This window comes from Ascaphus truei, chromosome 3, assembly GCF_040206685.1.
Source record: "Ascaphus truei isolate aAscTru1 chromosome 3, aAscTru1.hap1, whole genome shotgun sequence".
NCBI lineage: Eukaryota > Metazoa > Chordata > Amphibia > Anura > Ascaphidae > Ascaphus > Ascaphus truei.
The window spans coordinates 34812735-34827330 of record NC_134485.1 but is presented as its reverse complement, the minus strand read 5'-3'; the positions used below and the strand labels follow the sequence as shown (position 1 = coordinate 34827330).

Sequence of the window (14596 nt, the reverse complement as noted above, 5' to 3'; positions counted from 1 at the left end):
TTATGAATGGTAATGGGCAAATGTGCATTTTTTTTCTCCGTTTCTTGATTTTTCCCCCTGAAAATTCGCATATATTTCTTTACATTTGTCACGTTTTTCAATATTCAACAATACTAAATGTTTATTATATATTTAAATAAATGACAACCTTTTTTGCATTCCACTGGATTTGTAAATACTCGAAAATGAGAACATTCAAAATATTCCATCTCTATTTAGGAATACATTGTTAAACACATTTGTAAACAGTATAAAAAGTGAAACTTTGCAAACTAATGTACAAAATATATCAAACACAGTTAATAAAAACTTTGCTTAAAGGTCTTATCCTGGAGTTGCCAGATGTCCTGTATAGATTATATAGATCACCCTTATTTCATTGACTTGGCGTGTGGTCCCAGAAAGGTCTGTCCTGTATTCTAGTTCCTTGACGTGAAATGGCTATAATTAAAATGACTGTAATGAAGGCATACAAACTTAAGATTTCTACTTGAGCGTAATAGTTCTCTTTTCCGATAAATATCGCCTTACTAAAATTAAAATAATAAAGTTAGTACACAGCCTGGTCTTCTCATAATACCATGACACCAACCCAGATAGGCGTTACTTTTTCTTCCACGGCTACATGTTAGGTCAGTGCCGTCTTTCCCCGCACGGACAAGAGCAGAGATGATAAAAACCAAAGAATACAGCGGTCAAGTGGGAGATACCATTCAGTTTGAAGCATTTGCAATTCATTCATCACTCATTGTGACGTCACACTTTCATACTGGATTTCGGAGTCCCGTATCATAAAAACATATATGTGGCAACTCTATATTTTCCGGTCATATCATTAAACACTACTTCCCCATGTCAGGAGTTCAGAATAGATGCCCAAGGCCACTCTTACTGAACCATTCTCCACAGAAAAGCTGCAGTTGCAGCAAATAATACACTAATTCCCCCACAATAGGATAAAAAGACAAATGTATTGTGATCTATTGGATAAATTAAAAAATACTAACATAATTACACATTTATGAACTTCACATTAGATACAGATTCTTCAAATATTTCTCTATTTCGTCTATAGCAGGGCCCTTCATCTGGCCGCCAGGGTTGCCATCTTCAATTGAAGACTCACCCGGAATTTTTGCAATTACATTTTTTACATTTATTTATATATTTATTTCTCTTACCTTCAGCGGCAGGAGCAGTGGCGGCATCTCCCCCTGCAATGCCTATGCCATCGCCCGGAGATTTTTCAGGTAAACCCATAACCCGCAAATTTGTGGCTGAAACCCGTAGTCTCGGGGTGAAACCCGGAGTGGTGACAACCCTGCCGACCATCCGTGAAGGTCCTGGAGGTGACTAATTTCATACCAGTTGCTTAGGCAGCCAAGTGCAGTTTTTCACCTTGTAAGTTAAGGCAATGTAAAAATATATGGTACAGATGTTATACATGCAGGGCTGCCCGACAGGAGGGGGGCGGGGGTGAGAAGGCGAGAGTAGCAGCACTGACGCTTATTTATTATATTTGTAGCCAAGTGCCCCATTATAGCCTTCTACTGGCCTCAACACTATAAGTCCTGATAAGAACAGGCAGTTTTGGGGTTAAACTCCTGCGCAGGGCCTAGCCTGCAGTTGCAGCCTGGATGGGTACTATGTTGCTTATCCAAGGGCAGGCCTAAACCGGCAGTTGGGAGGGTCATACCTGGGGAGGGTATTGACTGGGTCACATGTATATAGTGTGATGTCTGTCAGTACCTGGACCTGCCCTGTTATGGGGCGGGGTTACAAGCCCTTCCCCCGGATATAAAATCTGATACTCCACCAAATTGAGTGTGGTTGATTATGGGACTGTGTGATACCCTTTTCCCTATCAGAGGGTTAAGGAGATTGGGAGGGGCTCTTGGGGCCTCAAGCCCCTGGGGTCTGCTCCAGGGCTGGAGGACGATCATGCGGTTATGCAATAAAACTGCTCTTGGACTAACTATGGTGTGTGATTATTGGAAAGGAGTATTGCCTGTGGGGACCATCCTGCATCCAGTAGGATCTTCATGGGATGGAGGCGCTGCACAGTAAGAGCCAAGAGAAAGCCTGCCATGTTGCTGCTCCCAAACTAACTGCGGAGCCACTCAGACTTCCTGAACCAGCAGTTGAGCTACAGTACCCAGGGAAAACAACCATGTGGTGGCCAGATCTTCCGTGGCAGGGGGGGGGGGGGAACAGGTGCCCACAAACACACACACGTGTAGGTATGAGATGTAGGGGGTCTCCGGAGCGGAAACCCGTTAATTTCAGCTCCAGGGACACCCTGCTTCCTGAGATACTAACTTCCTTAGGGAGTGCCAGTATCTCCTGCTCAGGTTTAAATCCCCCGGTCTTGGGCTAATAGGAAGTCACCTATGACTTACGACCAATTTTTATTGGCCCATGTGATAGGACAGACTAAGGGCAGCAAATACCCTAGGGGTCGGGCCCGGGCCCCATACAAGCTGTCGGCGGCCCTGGCCTCACGAGTGTGACTTGTTATTATATTGTAGGTGTTTAATAAATCTGTTAATGCACTTTTAGACACTGTTAAATTTTGAGTGATTGAACAAACAGCTGTGACCTCCTCAGAGAGAATCAATTTTATTGAACTAACTACTACATTTGGACACTCCCTAACCAGCATAAGAGACTACCTTCCTGCTCTAAGAAGGTAGTAAGCCAGGGAAGGGCAACTCCAGTCCTCACGGGCCACCAACAGGTCAGGTTTTCAGGATATCCCTGCTTCAGCATAGGTGGCTCAATCAGTCTTCAACTTAGCCACCTGTGCTGAAGTAGGGATATCCTGAAAACCTGACCTGTTGGTGGCCCTTGAGGACTGGAGTTGCCCACCCTTTTCATAACCTAACCGCGTCACCAGTTTTATTCATTCACATAACTGTTCTTTGTTCATGTACTTACTTTTATTTTCTTTATATTTCTTTTATCCAAAAAAATCCTTTCTATGATTTATTATCTACTCTATTAAAAAAAAGTGTTACTAATAGACACTATACATATCTAATATTGAAGTGTTCTCTTTTTCCAATTTGTTGACTTACATTCTTTGCAATATTCTGTATTCCACATTGTGGTTTATCTTGTGGTAATAATACTAGCTTATACTCCACTTATTTATCCAAATAGCCACTGTCACAGGAGACCAGGCAATTTACACCTTTTTATCCGGATCATACATTGAGCAAAACAAGATAATCAAATAAATTGTACATTTATTCACATGAAAAGGCAAACACACAATGTTACACAAAATACAGGCAAAAAATACACTTCCTTAGGACTGGGGTACAAAGCTAGACTCTGCTAGTTGCAGTGAATCCCAATAAGGTTTTCCCCCCAAAAACAGTTGCAAAAACAGGACAGAAAATATTCCAGGCAGCTTTAGCCAAAGCAGCCTTTTTCTTGCTCGAGACTTGAAGTTTAGAACCTTGACAGAACACTTGAAATAACACACAAAATACTATCTATTGGGCGCACTAATAGTATCTGACTTTCATTGAAAAGATACTATAGTCCAATCCAAGGCGTGAGAAATTTCTCCGATGCCAATCAGAGCAGGGCACATCTGGCTGATGTCAGAAAAAGGGGCATGGCTATCTGCAGGGAAGGCTCCGCAGAGTCTGAAAGAACTGTTGGGGCCTTTTCCTCTGCCCCTCCTTGCTACCAAATGGCCCGACACCTGGATTCCCTTTGAGGCCAGATGGTTAGGTAGACATCATGTCTTCTATGCAAATGCTTAGGCTGACTGCATGGATTTTTATACATACATTATAACACCCTATGAACCAAACTTTATTACAGCATACATTTTGGGGTACCTCATATTCGGTTGGTGCACCCACACCTAATACAGGCCCTGGGACACCTTGGCACTAACTGGGGTACCCCCTTAACCTAGGGATTCCCTCAGCTACAGGGATACTTTTCATCCCTGTGCCTCATTTTACTGTGCACAAAGCATATGTTTTAAAACACACTGTTCAATAAAATATACACTATAAAAATAGCCTAAGTCTGTGGGTTATGGGAAATAGAATAAGAAGCTGCACATTACTTCTTACTAGCCCTCACAACCTTATAGATGATTGGAGTACCCCCCAGAACCTATATACTGGTTCTGGGTGACCTGGGCATCACCATTAACCTAGGGACCCCTCAACTGTTTTAGGGACACCTCACATCCCTACTGTATGCACATTTTACCTTTCTGGTCTGTGCTGAGGCAGGGAGCCACGAGCCATTGAGTCACGAAAGCGTTTAAGGGGAGATAGTACCGAGACACGGTCTACATGCATCCAGGAATCCGGTAGGATTCCTGGGTACATTGTTAGGGGAACCAGCAATTCTGGGCCCTGACTAGCTAGGCACATTCTGACAACACTTTCTCTGCAAACCCCCCCTTGAAACTCATACCACAGCAATCTCTGCTTGCTGGCACTCTTGGAAAGGTAAAAAAAACCACAAAATACTTTATTACCTTACATTACAGGTTATGCATGTACCAACCTTGGGCTCAAGAGCCGACACTCTATAAACCCAACACACAGATCAGGAGTAACCAAATGAGCTTAAACCTTTGATAGCCTGGCTACCCCCTACTGTCACAGCCACCTAGAGTGTATTTAGAAAACCCTTTATACCAGTGTAGCCCCCTTTCCCCAGTGTTTAGGGTGAATATGTGTGGTGCGCTGTTACCTGTAGGCTCACAGAAGGCCTTATCCTTCGCTGCAGGGAGCCTGAGGTGTAACTGGTTCGTCCAGTGACCGCGCCTCCACCTGTGAAGGATCCTAGAACTGCTGGATACTCCTTACACATGACCCAATGTAATACACACACACACGGTATACTGAACATCAGATAAGAACATTTTATACATACATACATAAAAATGAACATGGGTATTGCATGCCTCGTACGGCCGTAACCCCACAGTGCCCCCAACCACCTTGTCCACACCCTGGTGAGGTTCCCCCCGAAAGTACTGAGGTGCCCTGGGCACCTAACCACCCAGTGTCCACAGGAGCCAACCCACCCAATGTGTGTGTCACGACAGCGCTGCCCACAATAATGTTATTGTTGGTGCACTTGCTGAGGTACCTGCCCAGGTGCTCCAGCACTCTGGTATGGCCGAAGAGCACGGAGGGATCCGCTGATCCAGCAACGTCATCAGCGAAGCCTCCGCCCCTGCATTGGGTGGACTACCGCTGAAGTGTCCCACCATGAAGAGTGTCTCTAATTCGTTGGTGGTCTGGTCGCAGATACTCTGCGGTGTCTTGCTGTGTCCCTGACACTTTGCAACTACAGGGGCAATGTCTTTATCTATTGAACCTGTCCCTGTAGCAGCCACAAGCTTATGGGGGAGTCTGGCCTATAAGGGGGATCTCTGGCGTAGTGCAGGGGGCCACTGACACCCTGCACACACACACCCTTACCCTTCTGTGTCCCAGCTCTGACTGGCGTGGCTCGCAGCACGCCAAATGTTTCAATCCGGCGAGCAGGGGAATCCTAGAGCCCTATTGGCTAAGCTTAGCCACTCGACTAGCAGTCCCTGGGGCTGCTGGGGATTGTAGTTCCCAAGCGAAGTAATAACTATAATGACCACCGCTGTCTCTGTTCCTCCTGCCCATGCGTGCGCTCCCGTAATGGCTGACGCAACTCTTGTGGACAATACGCAGGTGCAAGCCTTTGGTGCGCATGCCCATTTCAAAATGGCGGTGCCCTATTGGCATCCCACCGCAGAGCCTCCGGAGCGCTCCTCACTACTGTGCTGGGTCCGCCTGCTATTCTGGCGGCACCCAACATCTCCCTGCGCGCGCCCCAGGCTGGCAGGTAAGGGGGAACGCACAAAACCAAGGGGTCCCAGGGAGGACCTGCCTACACCAGCAATTCCCAACTGGGTGCATGAGGCACTCCAGGGGGACCACGTCACTTTAGGGTGACCAAAATAATGTGGTGTGACTGATATCCATATATACACGTCCCGCTGAGAACTTGATCAAAACCTTCAAGCGTGTTTGAACATGTTCGTACTCAGTTTAAACTTTAAGCATATGCGTGTCCAGCATAGCTGAAGCTGCGTTATGCAGTGGATTAACATTGGCAGTGTGTGTGTGTAGTAGCGACAATGCATTTTTTTGTACACGATTGATGTGATGTCTATAATTTTATGTAATATAAGTCAACTACTATAAGCTGTGCTACAGACTGTCCTCAACTGAATGGCATATTAAACACAAGGTAAATGAAAGGTTGGTTAACCAATGTTTCATAATATTGGCAATATACGCCCGGAGAATACCTGAAGGCAATGTCCTAGAATCACACAATTCTTGTGAGCTTTCATAGCACACAGCTTTCAGAGCGAGCCTTCTCTGACTTGGTAAACATCAAAGATAAAAAGCATTCAAAACTAACTCATAGCAATCTTCAGGCATGGGTAAAGGTGGGCCGCATCAATAAATATTCACCCAAATGTCATGCTCGAGAAGAAAATTTAGCGGCAGAAATCACATTTGTTTAAAATGACAAAAACGTATCAATTTGAATTAAAGTTTATACAGATTACTTTAATAGCACCGCCTGGGTGCTCGTGAAGTTGTAATAGCGCAAAATGAATTAGTACTTCGGTAATAGGTAATCAATTCTTAGTCCATAGACAAAAAGGTATCGCCTAATACGGAAGTACTCATGTATTCTGCACTATCATAACTGGACCAACACAGCAGTTTCTATTTAATTCATAAAGTAGGAATGCAACTGGAGCAGAACATTGTGGCCAGAACACTGAGGTCATCAGTGACATCACAATGGGAGGATGTGGCTAAGTTGTAGCTTCTGTCATCTGTCTGGAGTAGTCATTACTCATTGGTCAAAATACTGTCTTTAGCAAGGTAGCCGACAAGAGCATTGTGAGGTCACGTAAGCTCATCGGGACATCATAATACACTGAATGTTGGGGAGCTATAAATGATGATGCCTGCAAGCAGTTATCATTCATGTCAGCATGGAACAAAAGGAGGAGGACAGTTTCCATGTAAACAGCATCAGGTCCAAGGGGAAAGTGAGGGACAAGCTGAACAACCTTTTGCTGTTTGACAAAGCCACTTCCGACAATCTGTGCAGAGGTCGCCAACTACAAGAGCTACTGCAACTACAACCACCCTGCAAGAGCTGCTCAACAAGGGTCTGATTAAACTAGTGCCCAAGCACCGAGCTCGGGTAATCTACACGAGGAACACCAAGGGAGGAGATGCCCTGCCCGGAACTGAGGAGGCTAAGGCCGCGTCCATGGATAGTGCTTGCGGGCGGAGGCGTGCTTCCGCTCAGCACTGAGCCCCTACAGCCGCAATGAGAGCGGCTATAGTAGGGGCTCGCCTACGCAAGCACGCGGAAGCGTAGGTCTTAGTAAAATTTTAAATCTTCGCACTTGCCGGAGCGCAGGGCCGGTCACGTGAGCGGTTCACACAATGAGGGCCAGGGAAAGCCTAATGCCAGGGAAAGCACCCACTTTCTCTCAGCGCGCCTCCGCCTGCAAGCGGTATCCATGGACGAAGCCTAAGGCCTGGGACATAGTGAGTTTAAGCATCGCTGAGCAGGGCTGAGCCGTGCTGAGCAGATGCACAAAGCCCCTGCATCTGTCATCAGCGCAGCTATAGTTTCCCCCTACGCATGCGCGCTGATGCGTGCGGAGGCTGAGAAACTTTGCAGAGACAGGCAGGTTTGAAATTTGCCGCTCGGGGAAGCGGAGGAGCGGTCACGTGACCGCTCCCATCCAATGGGAGCGGGGGACTAGCCCCGCCTCCCGGCAACCCTGATCCATATAAGCCCGGTGTGGAAGGAGCAGCTGCCAGAACCAATAGAGAAGGAGCTCGCTCAAGAAGAGTGGGAAGGTGCGGCTTAGATTATATATTGTTGCAAATAAAATAGTATAAATACAAGGACAGCTTCCTATTAAATACTATAAAAGAACCTCTCGAGAGGCGCATGCGCGATGGTGAGGTGGATGGAAGCATAAGCCTTGAGCTCCGTCCCCCACCGTCAGCGAATACAAACAATATCCACGATACAATTGATTAAAACTCTCTGAAAGTACTCAGCCAGTAAAGGGAACCAGCAGGGATGGCCCGCAGAGCACGAAAAAGAAGAATACGGGAGATCTGAGGAGATATCTCAGCAGATCCACCGCCCGGGGCGCAGAGACAGAAATGGCGCCGAGTTCAAACGGGGGTTCTGACTCCGATCGCGATGAAGAGACAACAGAGGGCCCTGAGCAATTGCCGGTATATAGGTTATATCGAGATTTAAAGACCCTACTCCAGGCGGAGATACAGGAGCTCCATAGAGATGTACAAAATGTAGGAGAAAGAACTGCGGCCCTGGAGGACAATATAGCGGCCACAAATGCCGGGGTGAAGAAAACCGATAAGAAAATGACCCAACTACAAACGCAGGTGGCAGAGCTAACAGACCGGCAAGAATATGCGGAAAATAGAGAGCGTCGAAATAACATCAGGGTGCGGGGGACACCAGAGTCGGTGACTGATGTACAGGGATTTGTGTCCCGCTGGTTGGCAACGATACTCCCAGATGTACCGGAACAGGAGCTGATGATGGACCGGTGCCACCGGGCCCTGCGAAGCCGGCCACTAGCCACAGAACTACCCCGCGACGTGATAGCCCGGCTCCATTACTTCCGCACGCGGGATGCGGTGTTCCAGAAGACCAAGACGGCAGGGGCCTGCCAGTTTGAGGAAGCGACCCTGCAGCTCTTCCAGGACCTCTCCCCGGTGACCCTGGCTAGAAGGAGAAGACTCCAACCGATCACGAGGGTCCTGAGAGAAAGATCCATCCGCTACAGATGGACATTCCCGTTCGGCCTCCTAGTTATCAAAAACGGGAGAGCCATCGTGATCAAAGAGCTGGAGGAGGGAGAGGCCTTTCTCCGCAAGGTGGGAGTAAAGGAGGTGACGACCGCAAGCCCACCCAGAGAAAGAACCCTGGACCCGGAGTGGCAGAAAGCTGGAAAAAAACGGAAGAAAAAGGGGCGAGTGATCCGGAGGAGGATTAGCTAGGCAATTACGAGACTGTTCTCAAGTGTTGTTGGTTATAAGTTGCTGTGTGTTCCCTGAAGTTTTTCGGCTAATAAAGAAAGTTGAAAATCCCACGCGTAGGCTCCCCCCGTTTGTCACAGGCCTCCCGAAGAAATAGAAATCAGCTTGCAGAAATTCGGAGGGACACTGTAAGGAGCTAAACCTACCCTAAAAAAAAGACAAATATACACAACATCGAAATCCACACTTACGGTTTAGCTCGGATGGACGCAGAGGCACTTCAGAAAAGTGAGGGTGCTGGAACGCAGGCAGGCAAGATGGCGATGATGGAGGGAGAGGCACCATGGCGTGAGACGCAGGAGGAGGTAGTTCCAATGGCGGGAAAGCGACCTTCATCACGGACATCCGGCCCCCGACTGGCGCCAACCGGATGTGCGTCACCGGAAATGGCCAAGCGGCCATCTTGGTGGTGGCAAACCGACGGCCCCCGATGACATCAGGAGAAGCGCCGCACCACCACCAGTCTCGCGAGAAGAGGCAAAGCTGCTCAGAAACTGGCAATGCCAGTTGGCTAGCAATGGTCCGAGATGAAGGATGCCTCGAAAGAGGAGACCCAGAGAGGGAATATGTTAGTACGAGGGGCACGCCTAAGGGTACGGGTAATACGAGATAACAGGGAGGAGAGGAAGAGACGGAGGTTAGCGGAAGATGTGGAGGCAAGAGGGTAGAGAGCGATCGCGAAGAGGGAAAAGACAGGTGGAGACAGGAGGGAGAAGAAAAGAGGAGGGGGGGACAAAAGGAAGAGGAGAGGGTGAAAGAGAGAAGAGGGGGAAAGGAGGGATCCGAGGGGGAGGGCAGAGTAGGAGTGCGAGGAGATAAGAATGGAGGTGAAGGGAGAGGAGGAGGGGGGAGGGGAGAAGGATGCGCGGTGGCGGAGGGGAATAGGAGAGGAGGGGGGGAGTTGGGGTTGAGGGGGGAGGACAGGATACGGTGGAGAGGAACATGGGGTAGTGGGGGGGGACAAGGAGTAGGGGGAGCGGGGAAGGAGAGGTGGAAAGGGAAAAGGGGATTGAGGGTGAAGGCAGAGGAGGGGGGAGAGAAGGAGAGGACGGGGGGGGAAAGGAGAGGAAGCGGGAGAGGAGGGAGAAGGAAGGGGGAGAGGAAGCGGGAGAGGAGGGAAGTAGCAGAGAGTGAGGAGGGAAGAGAGAAAAGAGGACCTAAGAGCGGGGGACACAAAGGAAAGAGGGGACACAAAGGAAAGAGCTAGATAAACCCCGTTGTTCCAGGGTCAATCGGAGACCCGGCCAAGTAACGGAAGTAGGAGAGGGAACGGAGCCGGCTGGGAAACAGAACAGATAGGCCAGCCTAGAGCCTGGTAGGTACAGCCTACAGTTTAGTTATCAGGGAGTTATAAAAGACCCCCACACGGAGGGGAGAGGGGGGGAGTCGAGTAGTTGAATTATCGTGGATATGTTGTTATGCAAGTTTGGAGGAATAGAGGTGGGGGGGTGGAGGTTTGGGTCCATTCCCATCGTCGGCATGAGTCTCCACATGAGCACCAACGGGCTCAGGCCCAGGTGGCTCATGCAAGTCCCCGCTGGGCCAGCAGACAAGGGCATTGGAAGCCGGAAGAAGATCACCCAGGACTATGCCCAGGCTGGACGCCCAGGAGGGGCAACTCTGGTGTCTGGAGGGGCTAGCCTCCGGCCAGTAACCAGTTGGTCATTAAAGCTGTTGGTGTGCGTATTCGTCATTGTCTCAATGTTTCCCCTCTGTGTATCCCAGTGTTTTCTTTTCCTGCAGACGGAGAGTAGGAGGCGAGTTTGGAACAGTCCAGCTGAGAGGTCCCCTCGTGGGAAAGCACTTAAGGAGCTTAACCTTCACAAATGGGTAAGGATTTTGTGATATTATCCCATAATGTGAAGGGCTTCAACAGCCCCCAGAAACGTAGGGTAGCCTTAACGGATTATAAACGGTCTGACCCAGACATTATTTTGATACAGGAGACGCGTTTCTCCAAGTCCAGCTCCCCTAAATATATTGACAGCAGATATCGGACATGGTTCTCAGCCTCAGCTAGTAAGAAAAAAGAGAGGGGTGGCCATTTTCCTCCATAACAGAATACCGCCGAATGTTAACTTAGTAAAGAAGGACAAAAATGGTCGGTTCTTAATCGTGGTCGGGGACATTCGCGGCCAAAGTATAACGATAGCAAATGTGTACGCTCCTAGTGAACAAACTGAAGTTTTCCTGGAGCGATTCTTTTCAATACTAAGCAGGTTGGCTCAGGCTGTGTCATCGTGGGTGGGGACTTTAACCAGACGCTGGACCCAACACTCGATAGATGCACACCAAGAGGCAACATCAGATCGAAAATTCGAGCCTCATGGTCCAAGGGGCTGAGGGCTAACAACCTTGTAGATATTTGGAGGAAACAACACCAGGAGGAAAAAGAGTACACCTTCTACTCACATCCACACGACAGATACAGCAGGATAGACTACATCTTTGTTTCCAATAGAATGGTTTCGCAGATCTCCCATACGGGAATCCATGATATTTCATGGTCAGATCATGCACCTGTTGAGCTGAGGTGCACTGATTTCAGGTTGGACAGGCCAGGAGCGACCTGGAAACTCAACGAGTTATTGATCAAAATCCCTGAGATTGAACAGAAGGTAGGGGATAAAAATCAGGGAATACTTCATTGACAAAGTCGGTAGTGTGACTTCACAGTCCACCCTATGGGAGGCCCATAAGGCGACATTACGAGGTGAGCTCATAGGGATTGCAAGCAGGCGTAAAAGGGAAAAAGAAAATAAGGTTAGGCATTTAAAATCAGAATTGGCCGATCTTTCCACCCTACATAAAAATAACAAACAAACTCAGACCCTGAAGGCTTGGCTTGATACAAAAACAAAGCTACATTTATTGTTGGCCTCCCTTGCCGAGAAAGAGATGTCCTGGTCCAAGCGGAAATTCTATGAGAAAGCAAACAAGCCAGATACCCTACTTGCCAATAAACTTAGCGATAAAGGTCATAATTTCCACATTCAGACACGGAGGGGTGACCTTACTTCTGACCCAAAACAAATTGTGGAAGAATTTAAAAATTATTACGAGACCCTTTATGATGGGGCAAAGGTCTCCCATAGTGAGACCACTCGGACACAGCTAAAAACATTTCTGAAAGGGGCACAATTGCCTAGATTAAGCAGAAAGGAAAGGGAAGCGCTGCAGGAAGACTTCACAGGGGAGGAGCTGATGGAGGTAATGAAGTCATTGAAGCCATCCAAAGCCCCAGGACCGGATGGCTTCTCCAACCTATATTATAAAAAATTCAGGAAAGTATTAGCTCCTTATTTGCTAAAATTATTTAATTCCTTCTTAGCGGGTGTCCCCATCCCTAGCCAGATGCTTCAGGCGTCCATCTCAGTGATACATAAACCAGGGAAGGACCCAGCAGATTGCAAGAGCTATAGACCCATCTCATTGATAAATTCGGATACTAAAATCTTCTCCAAACTGCTGGCTAACCACCTTAACAAGGTTATGCCAAAGCTGGTCCACCCTGATCAGGTAGGGTTCATATGTGGGAGACAGGCGGCAGACAACACTAGATGGATAATAGATTTAATTGATTTGGCACAGGAGAAAAAGATTCCGTCTATGGCTCTAAGTCTGGATGCCGAGAAAGCGTTTGACCGGATTGATTAGCCCTACCTGAGAGAGACGCTTGGGGAGTTTGGAATAGGGGGGAGAATGCTGGGCGCTATTCTAGCTCTTTATCGGGGGCCGACGGCGAGGGTTAGGCACCAGGGCTTCCCGTCGGAGGAATTCCAGATAAAGAGTGGCACCAGACAGGGATGTCCCCTGTGCCCTCTTCTTTTCGCATTGTGCATTGAGCCCCTGGCAGCGCATATTCGCCTCAGCCCAGACATAGCAGGGATACAGATCCAGGAGCAGTCACATAAGGTGGCCCTGTATGCGGATGATGTTATTTTAACACTATCAAGGCCCCTTACCTCTCTGCCGAATGTTTTTAGTCTGTTAGGGGAATTTAATAAGATCTCCGGTTTCAAAATCAATCAGACGAAGTCGGAAGACTTAAACCTGCCAAAGGTCACAGAAAAGTTAATAGACGTAAATTTCAATTTCAAATGGCAAGCCTCCTCTATTAAATACTTAGGGGTTAACATTACCAAAGACAATAGCGCCCTATACAAGGCTAATTACCCCAGACTAATAAGGACTCTGAAGGAGGATCTCAGAAGGTGGGCAGGCTATGGAATTTCATGGATTGGCAGGATCCAGAGCTTAAAAATGAACCTTCTACCGAGAATTCTGTACCTTTTCCAGACCTTCCCGGTACAGGTGTCCAGGGATGACATCCTCCGGCTGCAGTCCTCTATGGTGAAATTCGTATGGGGTAATAAAAAACCACGCATTAAATCTAGCACGCTAATTCGACCAACTATAAGAGGAGGATTAGCGGTACCTTGCTTGTTGTCGTATTTCAGAGCGGCTCAATTAGCCCAAATAATCCAATGGCACTTGCACCCAGACCTTCGCCGATGGGTTGAATTAGAAAAACAGTGCTGTGCCCCTGTAGAATTACAGGATTTAATCTGGCTGCCAAAACAGGTATTTAAGACCATGGGGACATCGCTCTCCGCAATGGGCAGCTCATTGGCGGTTTGGGAGGTTACCAGATATAGGTGTGCCCTTACTACGCGGCATACCTTGATGACCCCGTTTCTGGGGAACCCTGATTTCGCTCCGGGTCTGTCAAACAAGGACCTTGCAATTTGGAAACTAAAAGGCCTCACTAGGTTTTTACATCTGGAGGGTAGGAATTCAATAAAATCCTTTGAGCAAATTAAATCAGAAAAAGAGATGCCAAACTCTGAATTTTTTAGATTCCTCCAGATTCGAGCATTCTACACTAAAATTCCAAAACGCCCTAGGCGAACAAATTTCGATCAGCTCTGTTCAAGAGGAACAGACTCCAAGGGACTTACTTCTAGGATCTATAGAGAGGTAGTCTGTCCTGCGAAAGACGACAACATCAAACTCAGTTATAGGAATAGTTGGGAGAGGGACTTAGGGGAGACATTAGATGACGAAGACTGGGACACAATAGTACTGGCAGCGGCAAATAGTTCTATATGCACTACATTAAAGGAGAATGCATATAAGGTCCTGATGCAGTGGTATCTCACCCCGACGAGATTGGCAAAGTTTGTGAAAGGCTACTCCCCATTGTGTCCAAAACAATGTGGAGAGCAGGCAGACTTGCATATGCTGTGGAGTTGCACCAAAGTGGCCCCAATATGGGAAGATGTTAGAAATTGGCTACAGAGAATTCTCGGTCTCACGGTCCCCTAGGACCCCTGGTTGTTCCTGCTTGGCAGACGCACCCGGAGGCTAAGCAGACCAGAGCACAAATTAATTGCACATTTTGCAACAGCCCTGAGGTGCGAAATCGCAGCATTGTGGAAGCAACCAGA

General features: G+C 47.8%; 1 protein-coding gene across 2 annotated transcripts in view; it reads right to left on the bottom strand.

The window, feature by feature from the left end:
* CYYR1 (cysteine and tyrosine rich 1) overlaps positions 1-14596 on the bottom strand; it is a 107167-nt gene that overhangs the window by 71543 nt on the left and 21028 nt on the right. The gene's annotated exons all lie outside the window — the stretch shown is intronic.